Below are 16,530 nucleotides of genomic sequence, written 5' to 3' on the forward strand. Positions count from 1 at the left end.
GGGCAATATACAAAACTAGCTAATGATTATGTTAATATATGTATATTACTTATGCATATATTAACATAAAAATATAAATAATATATACACATATGTTATGTGTATATATTATTTATATAGTCTATATAAATGAATATCATGTAATATGGATTATAAATTATAAGATGTATTATTTTATGTATTATGTTAATATTACCTCTATACAATATAGATACAAAAATATTGATAATACTCTGTGTGTGTGTGTGTGTGTGTGCGTGCGTGTATGTACACAAAAACCCAGGAAGAGCACATAGGACCTGTTATTAGGTTGATATTTTTGTAAAATATAAATAGACAATACCATAAGTAAGTATGTAAAGAAAAATACTCCAGAGCCCATATCACATTGCTTAAAATAATCTACATTAAAGCTTTCACTCTGACCACCTAAATTCTTCTTCCCTGACTTGTGGAGTTTATTCTCATGAAGGAATAACTGACTCTCATTTTTCATACTCTTGGATGAGATTTCTAAGGCAAGCCTTTATTAATAAATTTTATTATTTGATGAAACGCATTTTATTTAAGTTGTAAATTTGATTAATAGTCCTATAATTTGGAAATGCACAACAGCTTGAAAAAAATGTGGTGAAAGGGCTTAACCAAAGTAGCCTGTGGACAACAGGTCCCAAACCATCTTACAATAGTGAGAAAAGGCAACTGAAAGAACTTTCATCTATTTTTGCTGCTGTACAGTGAAACGAAACGATGATAAGTTGTTTATTAGACTAAAGAACAAAAAATAGTTGGGTAACAAATTTGTTAGACTTAGCTAAAGAAAATGACCTCTGATTTTCTTTTGTATGAAGTACAATTTGAAGAATCTGGGGCCCAGTAGCATGAAAAACCATTTAACAGGAGAAAAAAAAATTATCTAAGGTATTTCCATTGGAAAACATTTCTACTTTCATCATTGATCTCACCACCTAACTTCATGCTTCCTCACTATGAAGAACAGCAATTAAAACAGGAACTTTTCAATTTCTTTTGATCTACTTGTTTCTAATTCACATTTTGTTTTTTTATCTTCATCTGGTAGTTAGCTAATACTTCAATTTAGTGTAAAGTTAGAGGACTTTTCAAAGTTATAATGAACACATTAGTTAGCTAACTGGTTCCAATAATTTTTTATTCATTGTTTTTAACAAAGCAAATATTTTTAGAGATGTATATTTTTCCTTTTGGAAACAGGTCTGATTTGGCTCTTGTTTTCCTATTTACTTGAGCATTCTATTTACTCTGTCCTTGGGTGTTCCCATTTAAAAAAAAAATTAAAGTCTAGAGTCCGTTATAGAGAACTGATTGCCAAAAAAAAAATCTGAACTACTCCCTCCACAACACCTGTGGAGGTTCAAAGTGCAAAAATGAAAATGAGTATGTGAATGAGAAAATTTAGGAGATAGGTAGCTGGAAAATTGGCCCAGGGCTTACCAACTTCATCCCTCTAAGTTAAGGCTCTTAAAATTTAAACACTTTGATTCAGGAACGGTAAATAATTCACTGAAGTTCCATATATTGCATTCTCAGTTGAGCAAATAAAATGACATGAATACACAATGGCATAACTCTGTCACTAATAAACTCTCTCTTTTTGGCAATAGTAACACAGAGGATAAGCCCCGAATACTCTCCCAGCTGCTCTTTAAAATAATGTTATTCTGAATTTGAAAAACAGGAACTGAGCATTTCTATGTACAAAGAAGAATAATAATGAAAAAAGATTACATATGAAACAATAAATCACCACTATGTCTAGGTTATTTCTTCTTTAAAAGTTTATAATAAACTTAATTTATTAGTTTCAAAAATGTATATGACATATATCCATTTTCAAACATGTCCAATGTGAGGATTTGTTTTGACTGTTGTTGAGTGTTATAAGTCAAGGTTTTTTTTTTTTGCTAGGCAATGGGGTTAAGTGACTTGCCCAATGGGGTTAAATCACACAGCTAGAAAGTATTATATATCTGAGGACAGATTTGAACTCAGGTCCTCCTGAATCTAGGGCCAGTGCTCTATCCACTGCACCACCTAGCTGCCCCCAGGGTTTTTTTTTAAAAAGGAGTAGATAAAGTAGGGAGTATAGAAGGGTTCATGATTTTGATGCCCCCCCCCGCCAAAAAAAAAAAAGAACAAAAAAAGAGCAAAAGAAAGAATTTTCAATGAAGCATTTAAAAGAGCACCTAGCAGAGAAAAGGAGATTCAGAGGAAAACAAAAGTGAGCATCTGGTGTCATCTGGTCTTAGACACTTACTAGCTGTGTGACCCTGGGCAAGTCACTTAATCCTACTTGCCTCAGTTTCTTCATCTGTAAAATGAACTAGAGAAAGACATGGCAAATCACTTCTGTATCTCTGCCAAAAAAACTCCAAATGGTGTCATGAAGAGCTGGACATGACTGAAAAATGGCACATCAACAGCAGTACATAATCAACTGCCTTTTTGGATATTTTGAAATGCATGTCCAGTGGGCATCTCACACAAGTGCAAAACATAATTTATTATCTTTCCTCCAAAACCTACCCCTCTTCAACACTTCCCTATTACTACTGAGGATATCATGATCTTTCAGACAATTAGATTTACAACAAGTTCAGTGTTATCCTTCACAGCTCATTCTTCCTCTGCCCACATATCCAATCAATCGTCAACTCTCATTATCACTGTCTTTCCCACCTTTATCTCTCCTTGCATAGCTGCTGTCTTAGCACCTCATCACCTCTCACCCCAGACTACTGAAAATAACCTCCTAATGTTTTACTTGATTGCTTACCATCTGGTGAGTGGGGAGGAGAGGGAAGGAAGGATAGAATTTGGAACTCAAAACTTTAAAAACAAAAATAAAAGTTTAAACAATCGTTTTAACATGTAACTGGGGAAAAATAAAATATTGTTTTAAAAAAAGGAAAAAAAAGAAAATAACCTCCTAATTTGTTAGCTTGACTCAAGGCTCACTCCATTCCAGTCTCCCCTTCATGCCAATGTTGAAATGATTTTCCTAAGTCTGACCAAATGTCACTCTTCTACTTCATAAACTGCAGTTATTTCTTATGTCAATAGGAACAAATAGCATCTTCTCTGTAGGGAATTAAAGTCATTCACAATCTGGCTCCGACCTAAATTTCTAACTTTACGATACATGACTCCCCTTCATACACTCTACAGTCCAGTCAAGTTGCCTTTCTTAATGTACATCATACCTGACACTGCATTGCCCACCTCCATGCTATTGTCCTGGCTGCCTCCATACCTGGAATGAACTCTTCCTTGTTCCCTTATTTCTCTTCTAATTTCTAATTAGTTTTTCAAGACTTAGCTCAAGTGTTACCTTCAGGAAGCCCTTCCTGATCCCCAAGATACTTGCATCCAAATAATCTTTTAATTACTTGTACTTATTTTGTATATTTAACTACACGTACATGTTCCCCATGATAGAAGGTAAGCTCCTAGAAGGCAGGAACAGTTTCATTTTTCACTTTCTATCACTCAGCACAGTGTTTGGTACATAATAATTGCTAATAAATACTTGTGGATTGATTTATTGATTGCTAAAGGCATCTGGTGTCACAATGGATAGAGCAGTAGGCCTGGAATCAAGAAGATATGAGTTGAAATCTAGACTCAGACATTACTAGCTATGTGGCCCTGGGCAAGTCACTTAACCTCAGTTTGTCTCAGTTTCCTCAACTGTAAAAGAGGGATAATAAGAGCACCTAATTCACAGTGTTGTGAGAATCAAATAAGACAATATTTGTCAAAAGTACTTAGCATGGTGCCTGGGATGTTGAAGGCACTATATAAATAGTTATTGCTTTCCCTTCTCCCCTAGACATACTCACATGTCCTTAAAGAAAGTAAAGCATACTAAGAAGTTGTTTCTTGAAAGAGATTAAGTGAATCATACATGTGTATCATACATGCACACCATAAAAAAACAACAACCCATAAATATTTGTTGCTCCCATAAATCTTAGCATCCAATGATTCTGGTTTTTCTCTGTGAAAGACAACATCAGAGACAGAAGCTGTGTAACAGAGCTGGATAGCAAATGCATAGGTAAATGGAAGGTGAAAGGTCAAGGGAAGAAGTCCTTGAAAAAGCCTCTTCGTCAACTAGGAAAATATCAAAACTGAAGGGCAGTGGGTTTGAAAGAAAATAGTCTGCCCCACACGTCAATCACAAAGAGTTCTTTGCTTCATCTGTAAGTTTTGTCCATATTGCAAGCCAAAATATTTTTTAAAGGATGACAATATATGTATTTTGAAAACATGATGAAACCAATCCCATTTTAAAAATCCAAGTAGTTTTCCTTTCAGAAGAGTGCATAGCTCATTGCAAAGCTGCCAAAGGGAAGAAGTGAACTAAAATCTAAAATGAATCTCACCAACACTTTGACATTTCTACCACAATAGTATTCATAAAACATATCCCACTTTGTTAAGAATCATAGGCAAAACAGGCACTTGCCCATCACTTTTGAGATTTCTTCTTAAGTAACGGCTTTACGAAGCCAACAGCCTTCATTTCAAAAGTCCCAAAAGCTTTGATGTAGAAAATGCTTTTTTGCTTGCTTATTTGTTTTTAAGAGTAATTCAAAATGTATACATGACCTAGATATAAAGAGAGATATTACAAAAAAAATTTGAAGAACATGGAACATATTACTTATCAGACTTACGGATTGGTGAACAATTTATGAATAAACAAGAGATAGAGAGCAGAGTGAGGTACAAAATGGATAATTTTTATTAAATTAAAAAGTTTTTGTACAAATAAAACAAATGTAGCCAAGATCAGAAGGAAAGCAGAGAACTGGGAAGAAATTTATAGACAGTTTCTCAGATAATGATCTCATTTCAAATATATAAAAAAATTTGTCAAATCTGTAAGAATATGAGTCATTCTCCAATTGATAAATGGTCAAAGGATATGAATGGACAGTTTTTAGATATGTAAATCAAAACAACTTATAATCATTTGAAAAAATGCTCTAAAGATATTACTGTTTAGAGAAATGTAAATTAAAACAACCTTGAGATATCATTTTACATCTATCACACTGGCTAAAATGATTGAAGGAGAAAACGACAAATGTTGGAGGGGATGTAGAAAAATCGGGACCACTAATTCATTGTTGGTGGAATTGTAAACTAATCCCACCATTTTAGAGAGTAATCAGGAATCATGCCCTAAGAGTTATTAAACTGCCTATATCTATACCCTTTAACCCAGAAATACCACTTCTAGGTCTGTTTCCAAGGATGATTAGGGAAAAAGGAAAAGAACTTATATGTTCTAAAATATTTATAGCGGCTCTCTTTGTGGTAGCAAAGAACTGGCAATTGCATGGATGCCCGTCAATTAAGGAATGGCTGAAAATGTGGTATATGATTGTGGTAGAATACTACTGTGCTATAAGAAATGATGAGCTCAATGATCTTAGAAAAACTTGGATAGACTTGCATGAAATAATGAAGAGCAAAATGAGCAGAACCTAGAGAAAGTTGTAACGGCAATATTATTTTAAGAACAATTTTGAGTGAGTAAGTAATTTTGACTATTATAAATACCCAAATTAACTGAAAAGGTCATATGAAAGAAGATACTATCTGCATCCAGATAAAGAACTGATAAATAGAAGTATGTGTAGAATGATATTAACTATACATACATATTTGTGCCAAATGGTAGCTATCTCTAGGGCAGAAGGGGAGGGGGGAAAGGGAAAAAATGTACATAACTTCTATTATATATTTAAAAGGACTAGCAAATTGTACATAATAGATTTGGAGTTTCATGTGCAATCATCTTGTTTATTATTATACTATGTTATGGAAATGCTTGTTTTATTTCATAAATTAAAAATAATTTTTTTAAAAAAGAGTCACTCAGGTAGAACAAAGACCATTACAATATGAAACCAAACCTCTAGTTTGTGTTGCTGAATGGAACTCAGATGTCAATGGTTGAGCTCTCTTAAATGGAAAAAAAGAGAAAACAGTGAACTTACAAAATAAAAGTAAAATCCAACAACAAAACTGTATTCTGAGTGATAAGAATCTTTTCATCTCCTCAGTGACCTGCATCAGTAGAAAGAATTCTGAGGAAATCAGAGGTCCTTAAATGTTGAAAGATATATATTTACTAGCTATATGATTATGAACTAGTCATTTAACCTATCTCAGACTCAGGCAACTCTCTAAGACTATAAATTGAAACCATATTGTCATTTGTAATGGTGAAAGGAGTTTCAACCCTGGGAGTTCCCATAAGTCCTTAATATATTGGAGTTTACTTGTGTATCCTCTTAAGTCATATATATATATATATAAAAATCTACCCTATGCTTCAAAAATACTAACACACATTTATATAGCCCTTTATAGTTAAGAAAGAACTTTCTCCTATACAATGTAATTATCTCAAATTTACAGATAATTAAATTGAAGCTTATGGTTATCCACATCTCTTGTGTTGGTGGCAGAGTCAGCCCTCAAACGCACCCAGGGATTCTGACCCTCAGTCCAATTCTCTTCTCACTATATTATACCACAATGCCTGCTAATTCAGAGATTGGTGGAGTAGTTGATCAATGTTATTTCTTGAACCCCAAAAAATAAAATGTTTAAATATAGACAATTTCTCTGTGGAACTTCAATGATTATGATTTTTTAATCAAAAAGCTTTTCTTACCTATTTTTTCTGATGATGAGACAAAGGAAGTTGAGGAAATCAAGGTGAATAGGGGTTAAATGACTTGCCCAGGGTCACATTGCTATAAGTACATGAAACTGGATTTTAATTGAGGCTTTCCTGACTCTAGGACCAGCGCTCCAACCATTGCACCATCTAGCTGCCTCTGAGTAGCAAATTTATTTATTATTAAACCACTCACTTCTCCATTTGTGTTTCCAGTCTTATCGCAATATTGATAATTTACAGACAAAATGTGGGATTATGTTATTCAAGATAAAACTGCATACTAGAAAAGTCAGATGTCAAGCTCCCTTGGGAGCAGAACAGCTTCTGTTCTTCCTGATCTTCTAAAGGGATCAACATCTAACATATAAATAGTAATGACAAGGCACATAGGATTATGGAGGGCTTTGCCGAAGCCTCAAGCTGTGGGAAGACTTTTGTTCTGATCAAGTTGACTGAGGGTAAAAAACAGCCAGCTTTCATTAAGTTACTATAGCAACCTGATACCCAGATGCAGCTACTTCGAGATACTAAAATGAGATTGCTTTCTAGTAGGATTCAGGCTATGTTCAAAACCATAAAAAAGAGTTATTCCCTCAAATAATACATGAAAACGACTATATTTTATTGAAATAATAGCAATCATCACAATTCTTTTTTTTTAAATGTTTCAGCCTTTCTCCTTTCCATTTTATTGTTTGCACAGAGTTGACTACCTTCTGCATTTTGCAGCAATCTTAGGTAAAATAGATTTCCCCTTACCTTACCATGGGCTCTAAGGATAAAAGAAGAAAAGAACGAACATGAAAACATGAAGCTTTTTCTAAGTTGGGTGTCTAGGCATCATTACTCCCCCTTTATACGTGTACAACAGATACACAGCAAAGCTTTCAATTTGAGACATCTATTCAACAAATACTTTTGTGAAAAATATAATGCAGAATATGGCAGGATTCTGTTCTCTGAAATGTGGCTTTAAAGATTAAATAAAGCAGTTGTCTTAATTGCTTTAGGAAATATTTATTAAAAAGAAAGCATGACTATCAATATCATCAAAGCAGAATATAAAATTAGTTGCTTTCCCTCCAAGCAAGAGATTGGGTTTCTACCCTAGAATATCTTTGTTCTAGCCATAGATGATTAAGTACAAAGCAGGAAAAAAATAGGAGATTCTTAAAAGACAGAATTCCTATCAGATAAGCTGCAGTGTATGCTGAGAAAATAATTGGGGATCGGGGGGAGAGAGAAAGAGAGAGAGACAGAGACAGAGACAGACAGAGAGACACAGAGAGAGAGAAAAACAGAGAAAGAGAGAGCCAGAGCCAGAGAGGTAGTGCCAGAGACAGAGAGAGACACAGAGAGGCAGAGACAGAGACAGAGACATAGAGAAACAAAGTCAGAGAGAACACAACAAAAGAATCAGCAAACCAACAGGTCCATCTAGGCAACTAAGTTCAAGGCAAAATTGCTTCTAGGGACTATTTTTCTCCCTCTCTCCTGGCTTATCTAATACGTTTGAGGGTCCTGGGCCAGTAGTTTTATCAGCTCCCCCTTTTTAACAACTTTATAAAAATGCATAGGTAGATAGGTCATGGCAGTGTGACAAAAGCAAAAACAAACAAAAAAAAAATCAACCAAACAAACAAAAACCAAAGTGGGAGGAATAATTTGTTGGGAGAGGGAGTAGAGTACAGGGAAGGAGAAGGAGTGGAAGAGGAAAGTCCAATAAATGAATGAGACTAAAATAGTGTGATTTGGGGAAAAAAATGTTCTCATCTTTGAATCAGGACATCTGGGCTTTAAGTCTAGGTTCTGATGCTAACTAATTGTGTGATTGTGAGTAAAAGTCCCTTCACTTCACTGGGGCTGAGTTTTTTCCTCTGTGAAATGAGGGGTTTCTCATTTAATAAAATTATATAATTTAACATTATCTCTAATAAGGTCTTTTCATTTAATAAAATTATTTAATTTAATAATTTTTATTTAATAAAATTATTAATTAATTAAAATTTATTTAATAAAATTATATTATTTAATGCTATCTCTAATAAGGTCTTTTCCAACTCTTCCTTCTGTGATTAATTTAAATCATGAATAAAGGAAACCTTTCTTTTTTAGGAGGGGAGCTGAAATTTGAATGGGCAGTTTGGTGCAATGGATATGATGCTGGACTTCAAGTCAGGAAGGGCTGGGTACCACTGCTGCTTCAGACATCTGCTCTCTATGTGACCTTGGTTAAGTAACTTAACATCTCTGAACCTTAGCTTCCTCATTTGTAAAATGGGAATAAAACATCTTTACCTTAAATACCTCATAGGCTTGTTGTGAGGCTCAATCAAGATAATGTATTATTGCTGAGCAAACCTCAAAATTATTACTTAAGTGGTGGTTATGATGATGATGATGATGATGATGATGGTGATGGTGATGAAGGTGGTAAAGGTGTTGGTGGTAGGTCGACCACAAGGCAATTGATTGTTTCAGACAATCAGGAAAACAAACTTCTTAATTAAAGGTGGGTGGGTCCAGTTATGATCTTGTGGATATTAAATAGACTCATTGGATTCTTTTATACCTACCCTCACAAAAGACTCTAACCAAAACTTTGACTTCTTAGCCAACATTAATTACATTATAATCAATCAGTTAACACATTTATTCAAGCACTTACTGTGCAACTGTGTGGCAGAGTGGATACAGCCCTGGACTTGTAATCAGCAAGATCTGGGTTCACAGCCTTCCTCAAATGCACAATAGTTGTGTAACCCCGGGCAAGTCACTTAACTTCTCTTACCCTCAGTTTCTTTATCTGGAAAATGGGGATAACAATTGCACCTACCTCACAGAGTTGTTTATGAATAAAGTGAGATAATATATGTAGGGATAGAGATGGAAGATGAAGTGTTGTGTGCAAAGAACAGCAAGTAAGCCAGTATAGCTGAAATGTCAAGTAAATGGAGGTGAATAAAGTATAAAAACTGGATAAGCAGGAAGAGACCAGGTTAGGGAAAATTTTAAATGTCAGCCCTGGAGGAAATAGGCAGTCAATGGATTTTATTGAGTAGGCGTTGTTGTTTGTACTTAGTCCTTGAAGAGGACCAGTGACATCAGGAGGGTGATGTCTTGACTTGCAAGTGAACTGGATTTAAATGAGGCTGGGCTGTGCAAAGTCATCAACCTCACTTTTTCCTCCAGGGTCATCCCAGCCCAGTAGCAAGACATAGATCAGGATGGCTGGAGATGACCCCAGATGCAGTGGGAGACTTTGGCCTTTTTAAGGTGAAGTCTTTCCCAGGTCTCAGTTTGTCTGAGGTAACAGCCATTCAGTGATTTAAGGCTAGGGAAAAAATGAGGCAAAAGAGGGCCTACTTTGCCTACTCAAAAAAAAAAAAAAAAATCAAACTGGGAGGGGAAGACCCTCAGGGTTTCTGGTCAGAACAGGAACAATTGTTATTTACGCTCACTCTGACTCATTAAAACCCAAACAATGACCAAGTGAGGCTTGGGCTGGGCAGCTAGGTGGCATGGGCAGGCTAAGGTTTAAGGAAAATCACTTTGGCAGCTATGTAGAGAGTGGTTTGGAGCAGGAAGACACATCAGGCAGGAAAATGGCTATTACAACAGTCCAGGTGGGAGGCCATGAGAACCTGAACTAGGGTGGTGGTTGTACAGGTAGAGAGAAAAGGATATACAACAGAAATGTGGGTGAATCTAAGAGTTTTCAGTCTTTGTACAGCATTGGAAACCATAGGCCTTAGGAATTAAACACAAAGTATTAAGTAACAGCAAGAGTTTATGAATGATCCATTAACTAAATAATCAATGAAATATTTGAATTCATGTATTAAGAAATCATATGTAGTCAAGAGCACTGCATGACCTGCTAATTTCAAGCCAAGAGCATTTCATCCAAATCCCATGAATTTCAGGATGGCTGATAGCTCATTTTCTCATTAAATTAGAAAACTATCAATGCTATTTTTCCAATTCACCCAGAAGCAAACTATAATTTCACATAGATATATATATATATATGTATATAATTATCTTTCAATAGCAGAATAGAAAATTATGCACATGTATGTGTGTATGTATGTGCATGTATGTATGCATACATTTATATGTATAGACACACACATATGTGTGTATGTATATATATATATACACATATTCCCTATTATATTAGGTATTATTAAATACTTGCCATCTTTCCAACATAATTATTGCGATAATTCAACAAATATTTGTTAAGCATCTACTGTGTGCAGACCATGGTGCTAAGTTGTTTCATAGCTTCAATGGAAAGAAACCTCTGGGTCCTGGGGTATCAACATTTTACACATAATGAAACTAAAGTCAAGGAGGTTAAGTGAGTTGTCTAAAGTCACAAAGGTAGTAAAAGGAGAGATGAGACTTGAATAGAGATTCTCTAACTGCAGACCCAATGCTCTTTTCTATTGCGCCATGGTACCTCCATTGGAGGAAGATACAATGTTTGAATGATTCATATGCCCTGCCCTCATGGAATGTGTATAACCTATTAGGGAATAAGTCATAAACACAAATAAGCTGGATATATAAAAATATAAGATACCTGCATTAGAAATTACAACGTACTCTGTGAGGTCCAAAGGGAGAATTTTAATTCCAATAAATGGAGCCAAGATAAACTTTATAGTGGCTGGATCACATTACTTTCTGCCTTTGGACTTGAAGGAGGGAGGATGAGAACATGATTAATTTAGGTGGCTAAAACCCATATAAATCATCAGCATATATATAATCACAAACAAAATCTTGCAAGAAGAGATGGTAAGAGATACCCCCATTTAAAATAACTCTTGTAGTATAAAATACCTGGGAGTATATCTGCCAAAGCAAACCCAGGAACTACATAAATGAAATTATGAAAAATATTTTTATACAAATAAAATCACGTTTAAATAATTGGTGAAATATTAATTGTTCATGGGTAGGCAGGCCAATATAGTAAAAATGACAATTTTGCCTGATTTACATATTCAATGCCATCCCAATTAAATTACTAAAAATATTTTACTGGATTAGAAAAAATAATTTTAAAATTCATTTGGAAGAACAAAAAGTCAAAAATATCAAAGGAAATAAGGAAAAAAATGTAAAGGAAGGAGGTTTAGCAGTAGCAGAGCTTAAACTATATTATAAGGCAGTAATTACCAAAACTATCTGGTATTGGCTAGAAAGGTAGATCAATGAAATACAGTAGACATACAATTTATAGCAGCAGTAACCTTGTATTTGACAAATGTAAATACTTAGGATTTTGGGATAAGAATTCATTATTTGGTAAAAATTGTTGGGAAAACTGGAAAGCAGTATGGCAGAAATTTGGCATAGACCAAAATTTTATACCATTTGCCAAGATAAGGTAAAAATGGTTACATGACCTAGATATAAAGAGAGATAGTGCAAAACATTTGAATAACATGGAACATAATACTTATCAGACTTACGGATAAACAATTTATGAAGAAAAAGAGATAAAGAGCAGAGTAACAGGTGAAGTGGATAATTTTGATTGCATTAAATTTAAAAGTTTTTGTACAAGTAAAACAAATGTAGCCAAGATTAGAAGGAAAGCAGAAAATTAGGACAAAAAATTATAGTTTCTCAAATAAAGATCTCATATAAGAACTTTGTCAAATCTATAAGAATATGAATAATTCTCCAATTAATAAACGGTCAAAGGATATAAACAGCTAGTTTTCCAATGAAGAAATCAAAACAATTTATAGTCATATAAAATACTTTAAATTACTATTGATTAGAAAAATGCAAATCAAAACAACCTTGAGATATCATTTTACACCTATCAGATTGGCTAAAATGATTGAAGAAGAAAGTGTCAGATATTGAAGGGGATGTATCAAAATTGGGACCACTAATTCATTATTGATCCAGCCATTTTGGAGAACAATCTGGAATTGTGCCCAAAGAGTTATTAAACTGCCTATAACCTTTGACCTAGCAATACCACTACTAGGTCTATTTCCGAAGATGATTAGGGGAAAGGAAAAGAAAATATATGTTCTAACATATTTACAGCAGCTCTCTTTGTGGTGGTAAAGAAGTGAAAATTGTGAGGATGCCCATCAATTGGAGAATGGCCAAACAAGTTGTGGTCTACAAAATACTACTGTGTTATAAGAAATGATGAGCTCTATGATGTTAGAAAAACATAGATAGACTTGCATGAAATAATGAAGAGCAAAATGAGTGAAACCAAGAGAATGCTATATATAATAATAGCAATATTGCTTTAAGAACAATTTTTGAGTGAATAAGTCATTTTGACTATCATAAATACCCAAATCAACTACAAAGGACATATGATGGAAGATGCTATCTGCATTCAGAGAAAGAATTGATACATAGAATTATATACTGAATGATTATATATATATTTACAAATACATATACACATACATACATGTGTCAAATGGTAGCCATCTCTAGCATGAGGGGAGGGAAAAAAGAAAAAAAAGAAATTTATATGATAGTTATTATATATTTAAAAGGAATAGCAAGTTGTACATAATAGATTTACAATTTCATGAGCAATCATCTTTTTTTAAATTATACTATATTATGGAAATGCTTGTTTTATTCCATAATTTAATTTTTTTTAAACTTAGGTGGTCAATCCAGGGGTTTTTGTCTATGAATCTGATAAGGAGTCCAAATCATTACATTCTAAAGTCTTACCTCACTAAGCTTTTATTTAGAAAACATCTTCCAACATGGCATTAACAAATATTTTAAAACAAGAGGAAAAGGATGATGGAATCAATTCTCCCATACCTCCACACACCAGCATGCCTTATCCTGCACTGCCTAATGCCTTTCCCCTCCTATGTAGACTCATGTTACTAATTACTAATTTGTATTACTAATTGTCAGAAGCAATGGCCTCTAAGGGTTTGCTCTTCTCAATAGTAAAATGTGGCAGTACTTTCCAACAGCTAACTGGAAAAACAGAGTACCAATTGAATTGTTAAGAGAACAAGATAGATTCACAAAGCTCTTAGAACAAGAGAAAGAAAATAATAATCCTATTAAAATAACAATCAGTTAACATCCTGATGCATGTACCTCAAACAGATCATAGATACTGACAAGTTGATTCTGGATAATAAAATATTCTAGATAATATAAATATTTTAGATTCTAAGTAATAAAATATAGATCTTCTCTGCTCTCCACTTAACTAGCTAATGTGAACAGTAGCAAAAGGTCTCATATTACTACTTATTCCTATAGTTGCAAAAATATGAGATGGTTTAAACAGTGTTTAGTAACAATATACTAAAAAGCCGCAAAGGTGGTAATATCACTCCACAGAAATCTCGGTTTTGATTTCTCTCTCTCTCTCTCTCTCTCTCTCCACCCTTTTTTCTCTGCATGTTTATCGAGCAAAGGGCAGAGAACCAGATCCAGGAGGGATCATGGATCCAGAGAGACAAGACTTCAAGGCTTGAAGATGTTTCAAAGAGCATGATCTCTGGCAGCCAAAAAGAAAGCCAGCCACGGATTACAGGGAGAAATAGCGTTAGCCCTTGGAGATTGTCCCAAGGGAAGGAGGAGAGCCAGAGGGCCCAGTTGAACAAGAAGCTGAGCAGAGACTTGTGCAGACAAGGGAGCAACGCAAGGACATCACAAGAAGACAGATTATCAGGGCCTTATATAGTACTGTAAGCAGCCATAAATGTTCCCTTATACGTGTGTCTCACTACCGGTATATTCTAAGTTTGTGCTTACTCTTCAAAGGGACTCTGTGTTCATTTGTGGGAGAGTTATCCCCTGTTGATGAGAGAAATACTTTGTAGTAATTGTTCTTCTGATGCCTTCTTAGTAAATACATTTGCTATTAAAATTTTTTTTATTTAAATTTTTGAGTCCCAAATTCTCCTCCCCCCTTTTTTTTTTGGCTAGGCAAGGGGGTTAAGTGACTTGCCCAAGGTCACACAGCTAGTAAGTGTCAAGTGTCTGAGGCTGGATTTGAACTCAGGTCCTCCTGACTCCAGGGCGAGTGCTGGATAGAATTCACTGCACCACCTAGCTGCCCCAAATCCCAAATTCTATCCCTCCCTTCCTCCATTCCTTCCCCACTCCCTGAGACAGTAAGCAGATATAGGTTACAAATGTGCAATCATGTAAAACATTTCCATATTAGTCATTTGGTACAAGAAGACTCAAATAAAAGGAAAAAAATGAAAGAAAGAAAGTGAAAAATAGCATGCTTCAGTCTGTATTTGTTCAATATCAATTCTTTCTCTGGAGGCAGATAGTATGCTTCATCAGTCATTGTATTGCTAAGAATAAATCATTTACAATTCTTCATTGAACAATATTGCTTTTACTGTATACAACGTTCTCCTGGTTCTGTTCACTTCACTATGTAGGGATCAGTTCATGTAAATCTGTCCAAATTTTACTGAAATCGTCTCTTGTCATTTCTTACAGCACATTAATATTCCACTACAATCATATACCACAGCATGTTTAGTCACTCTCCAATTTATAGGCATCCTTTGATTTCCAATTCTTAGCCACCACAAAAAGAGCTGCTAAAATATTTTTGTACAAATAGGTCCTTTTGCATTTTTTTGGATGTCTTTAGGAATGCATCCAAAATTATAAGGAAAGCAGAAAACTGGGAAAAAATTTTGCAACAAGTGTCTCTGAAAAAGGCCTCATTTCTCAAATATATAGAGAACTGAGTCAAATCTATAAAAATACAAGTCGCTCCCCAGTTGATGAATGGTTGAAGGATATGTACAGGCAGTTTTCAGATAAAGAAATCAAAGCTATCTATAGTCATATGAAAAAATGCTCCAAAGCACTATTGATCTGAGAAATGCAAATGAAAACAACTCTGAGGTACCACCTCACACCTATCAGAGTGGCTAATATGACAAAAAGGAAAATGTTGGATGTTGGAGGGGATGTGGGAAAACTGGGACACTAATGCACTGTTGGTACAGTTGTAAACTGATCCAACCATTCTGGAAATCAATTTGGAACTATGCCCAAATGGTTATAAAACTGTACATACCTTTTGATCCAGCAATACCACTTCAAGGTCTATATCCCAAATACATTTGCTTTGAGCTAATTAGGTCAGCGGGCAGCTAGGTGGCACAGTGGAATGAGCACTAGACTTGGAATCAGGAAGACTCATCTTTATGAGTTTGAATCTGGCCTCAGATACTTACCAGCTGCATGATATTGGGCAAGTGACTTAACCTTTGACTCTCTGACAAAAGGATCCGCTGCAAAAAGAAATGGTAAAACCATTCCTGTATCTTTGCCAAGAAAATCCCATGTATAGATATTGTTCATGGGGTCACAAAGAGTTGGACACGACTGAACAACTGAGCAACAAAAAAGACTTAACCTATAATCTTGTGAGAACCAAATTGGGAGGGTAGCCCAGTGCAGGTGCTATACTTAAAAACATCACGAACTCCAAAAGGTAAGAAAATGTCAATAACTACTGGCCCATGTGCATACTCTTCCATGTCTATAAAATCTTTATGAAAATAATCTACATACCTATTGATGGCTTTCTGATGTGGGTATGTAAAGAAAACAGATAAGACTTTTGCAAAAAAAAAGATTAAAAAATATTCCACAGTAGGTCACACCTTTACAGTGGTCTGTAATACATGCTGTTATAATTATGTGCTTATTGTTCTTTTACTATAAAAAGCATTAGATTGATAGTTAAATGATGTTTTCCAGGCTCT

General features: G+C 34.7%; 1 protein-coding gene across 2 annotated transcripts in view; it reads right to left on the reverse strand.

The window, feature by feature from the left end:
* LOC114052800 (amine oxidase [flavin-containing] B) overlaps nt 1–16,530 on the reverse strand; it is a 144,885-nt gene that overhangs the window by 78,636 nt on the left and 49,719 nt on the right. The gene's annotated exons all lie outside the window — the stretch shown is intronic.

This window comes from Vombatus ursinus, unplaced genomic scaffold (assembly GCF_900497805.2).
Source record: "Vombatus ursinus unplaced genomic scaffold, bare-nosed wombat genome assembly UNPS02014809.1, whole genome shotgun sequence".
Lineage (NCBI taxonomy): Eukaryota > Metazoa > Chordata > Mammalia > Diprotodontia > Vombatidae > Vombatus > Vombatus ursinus.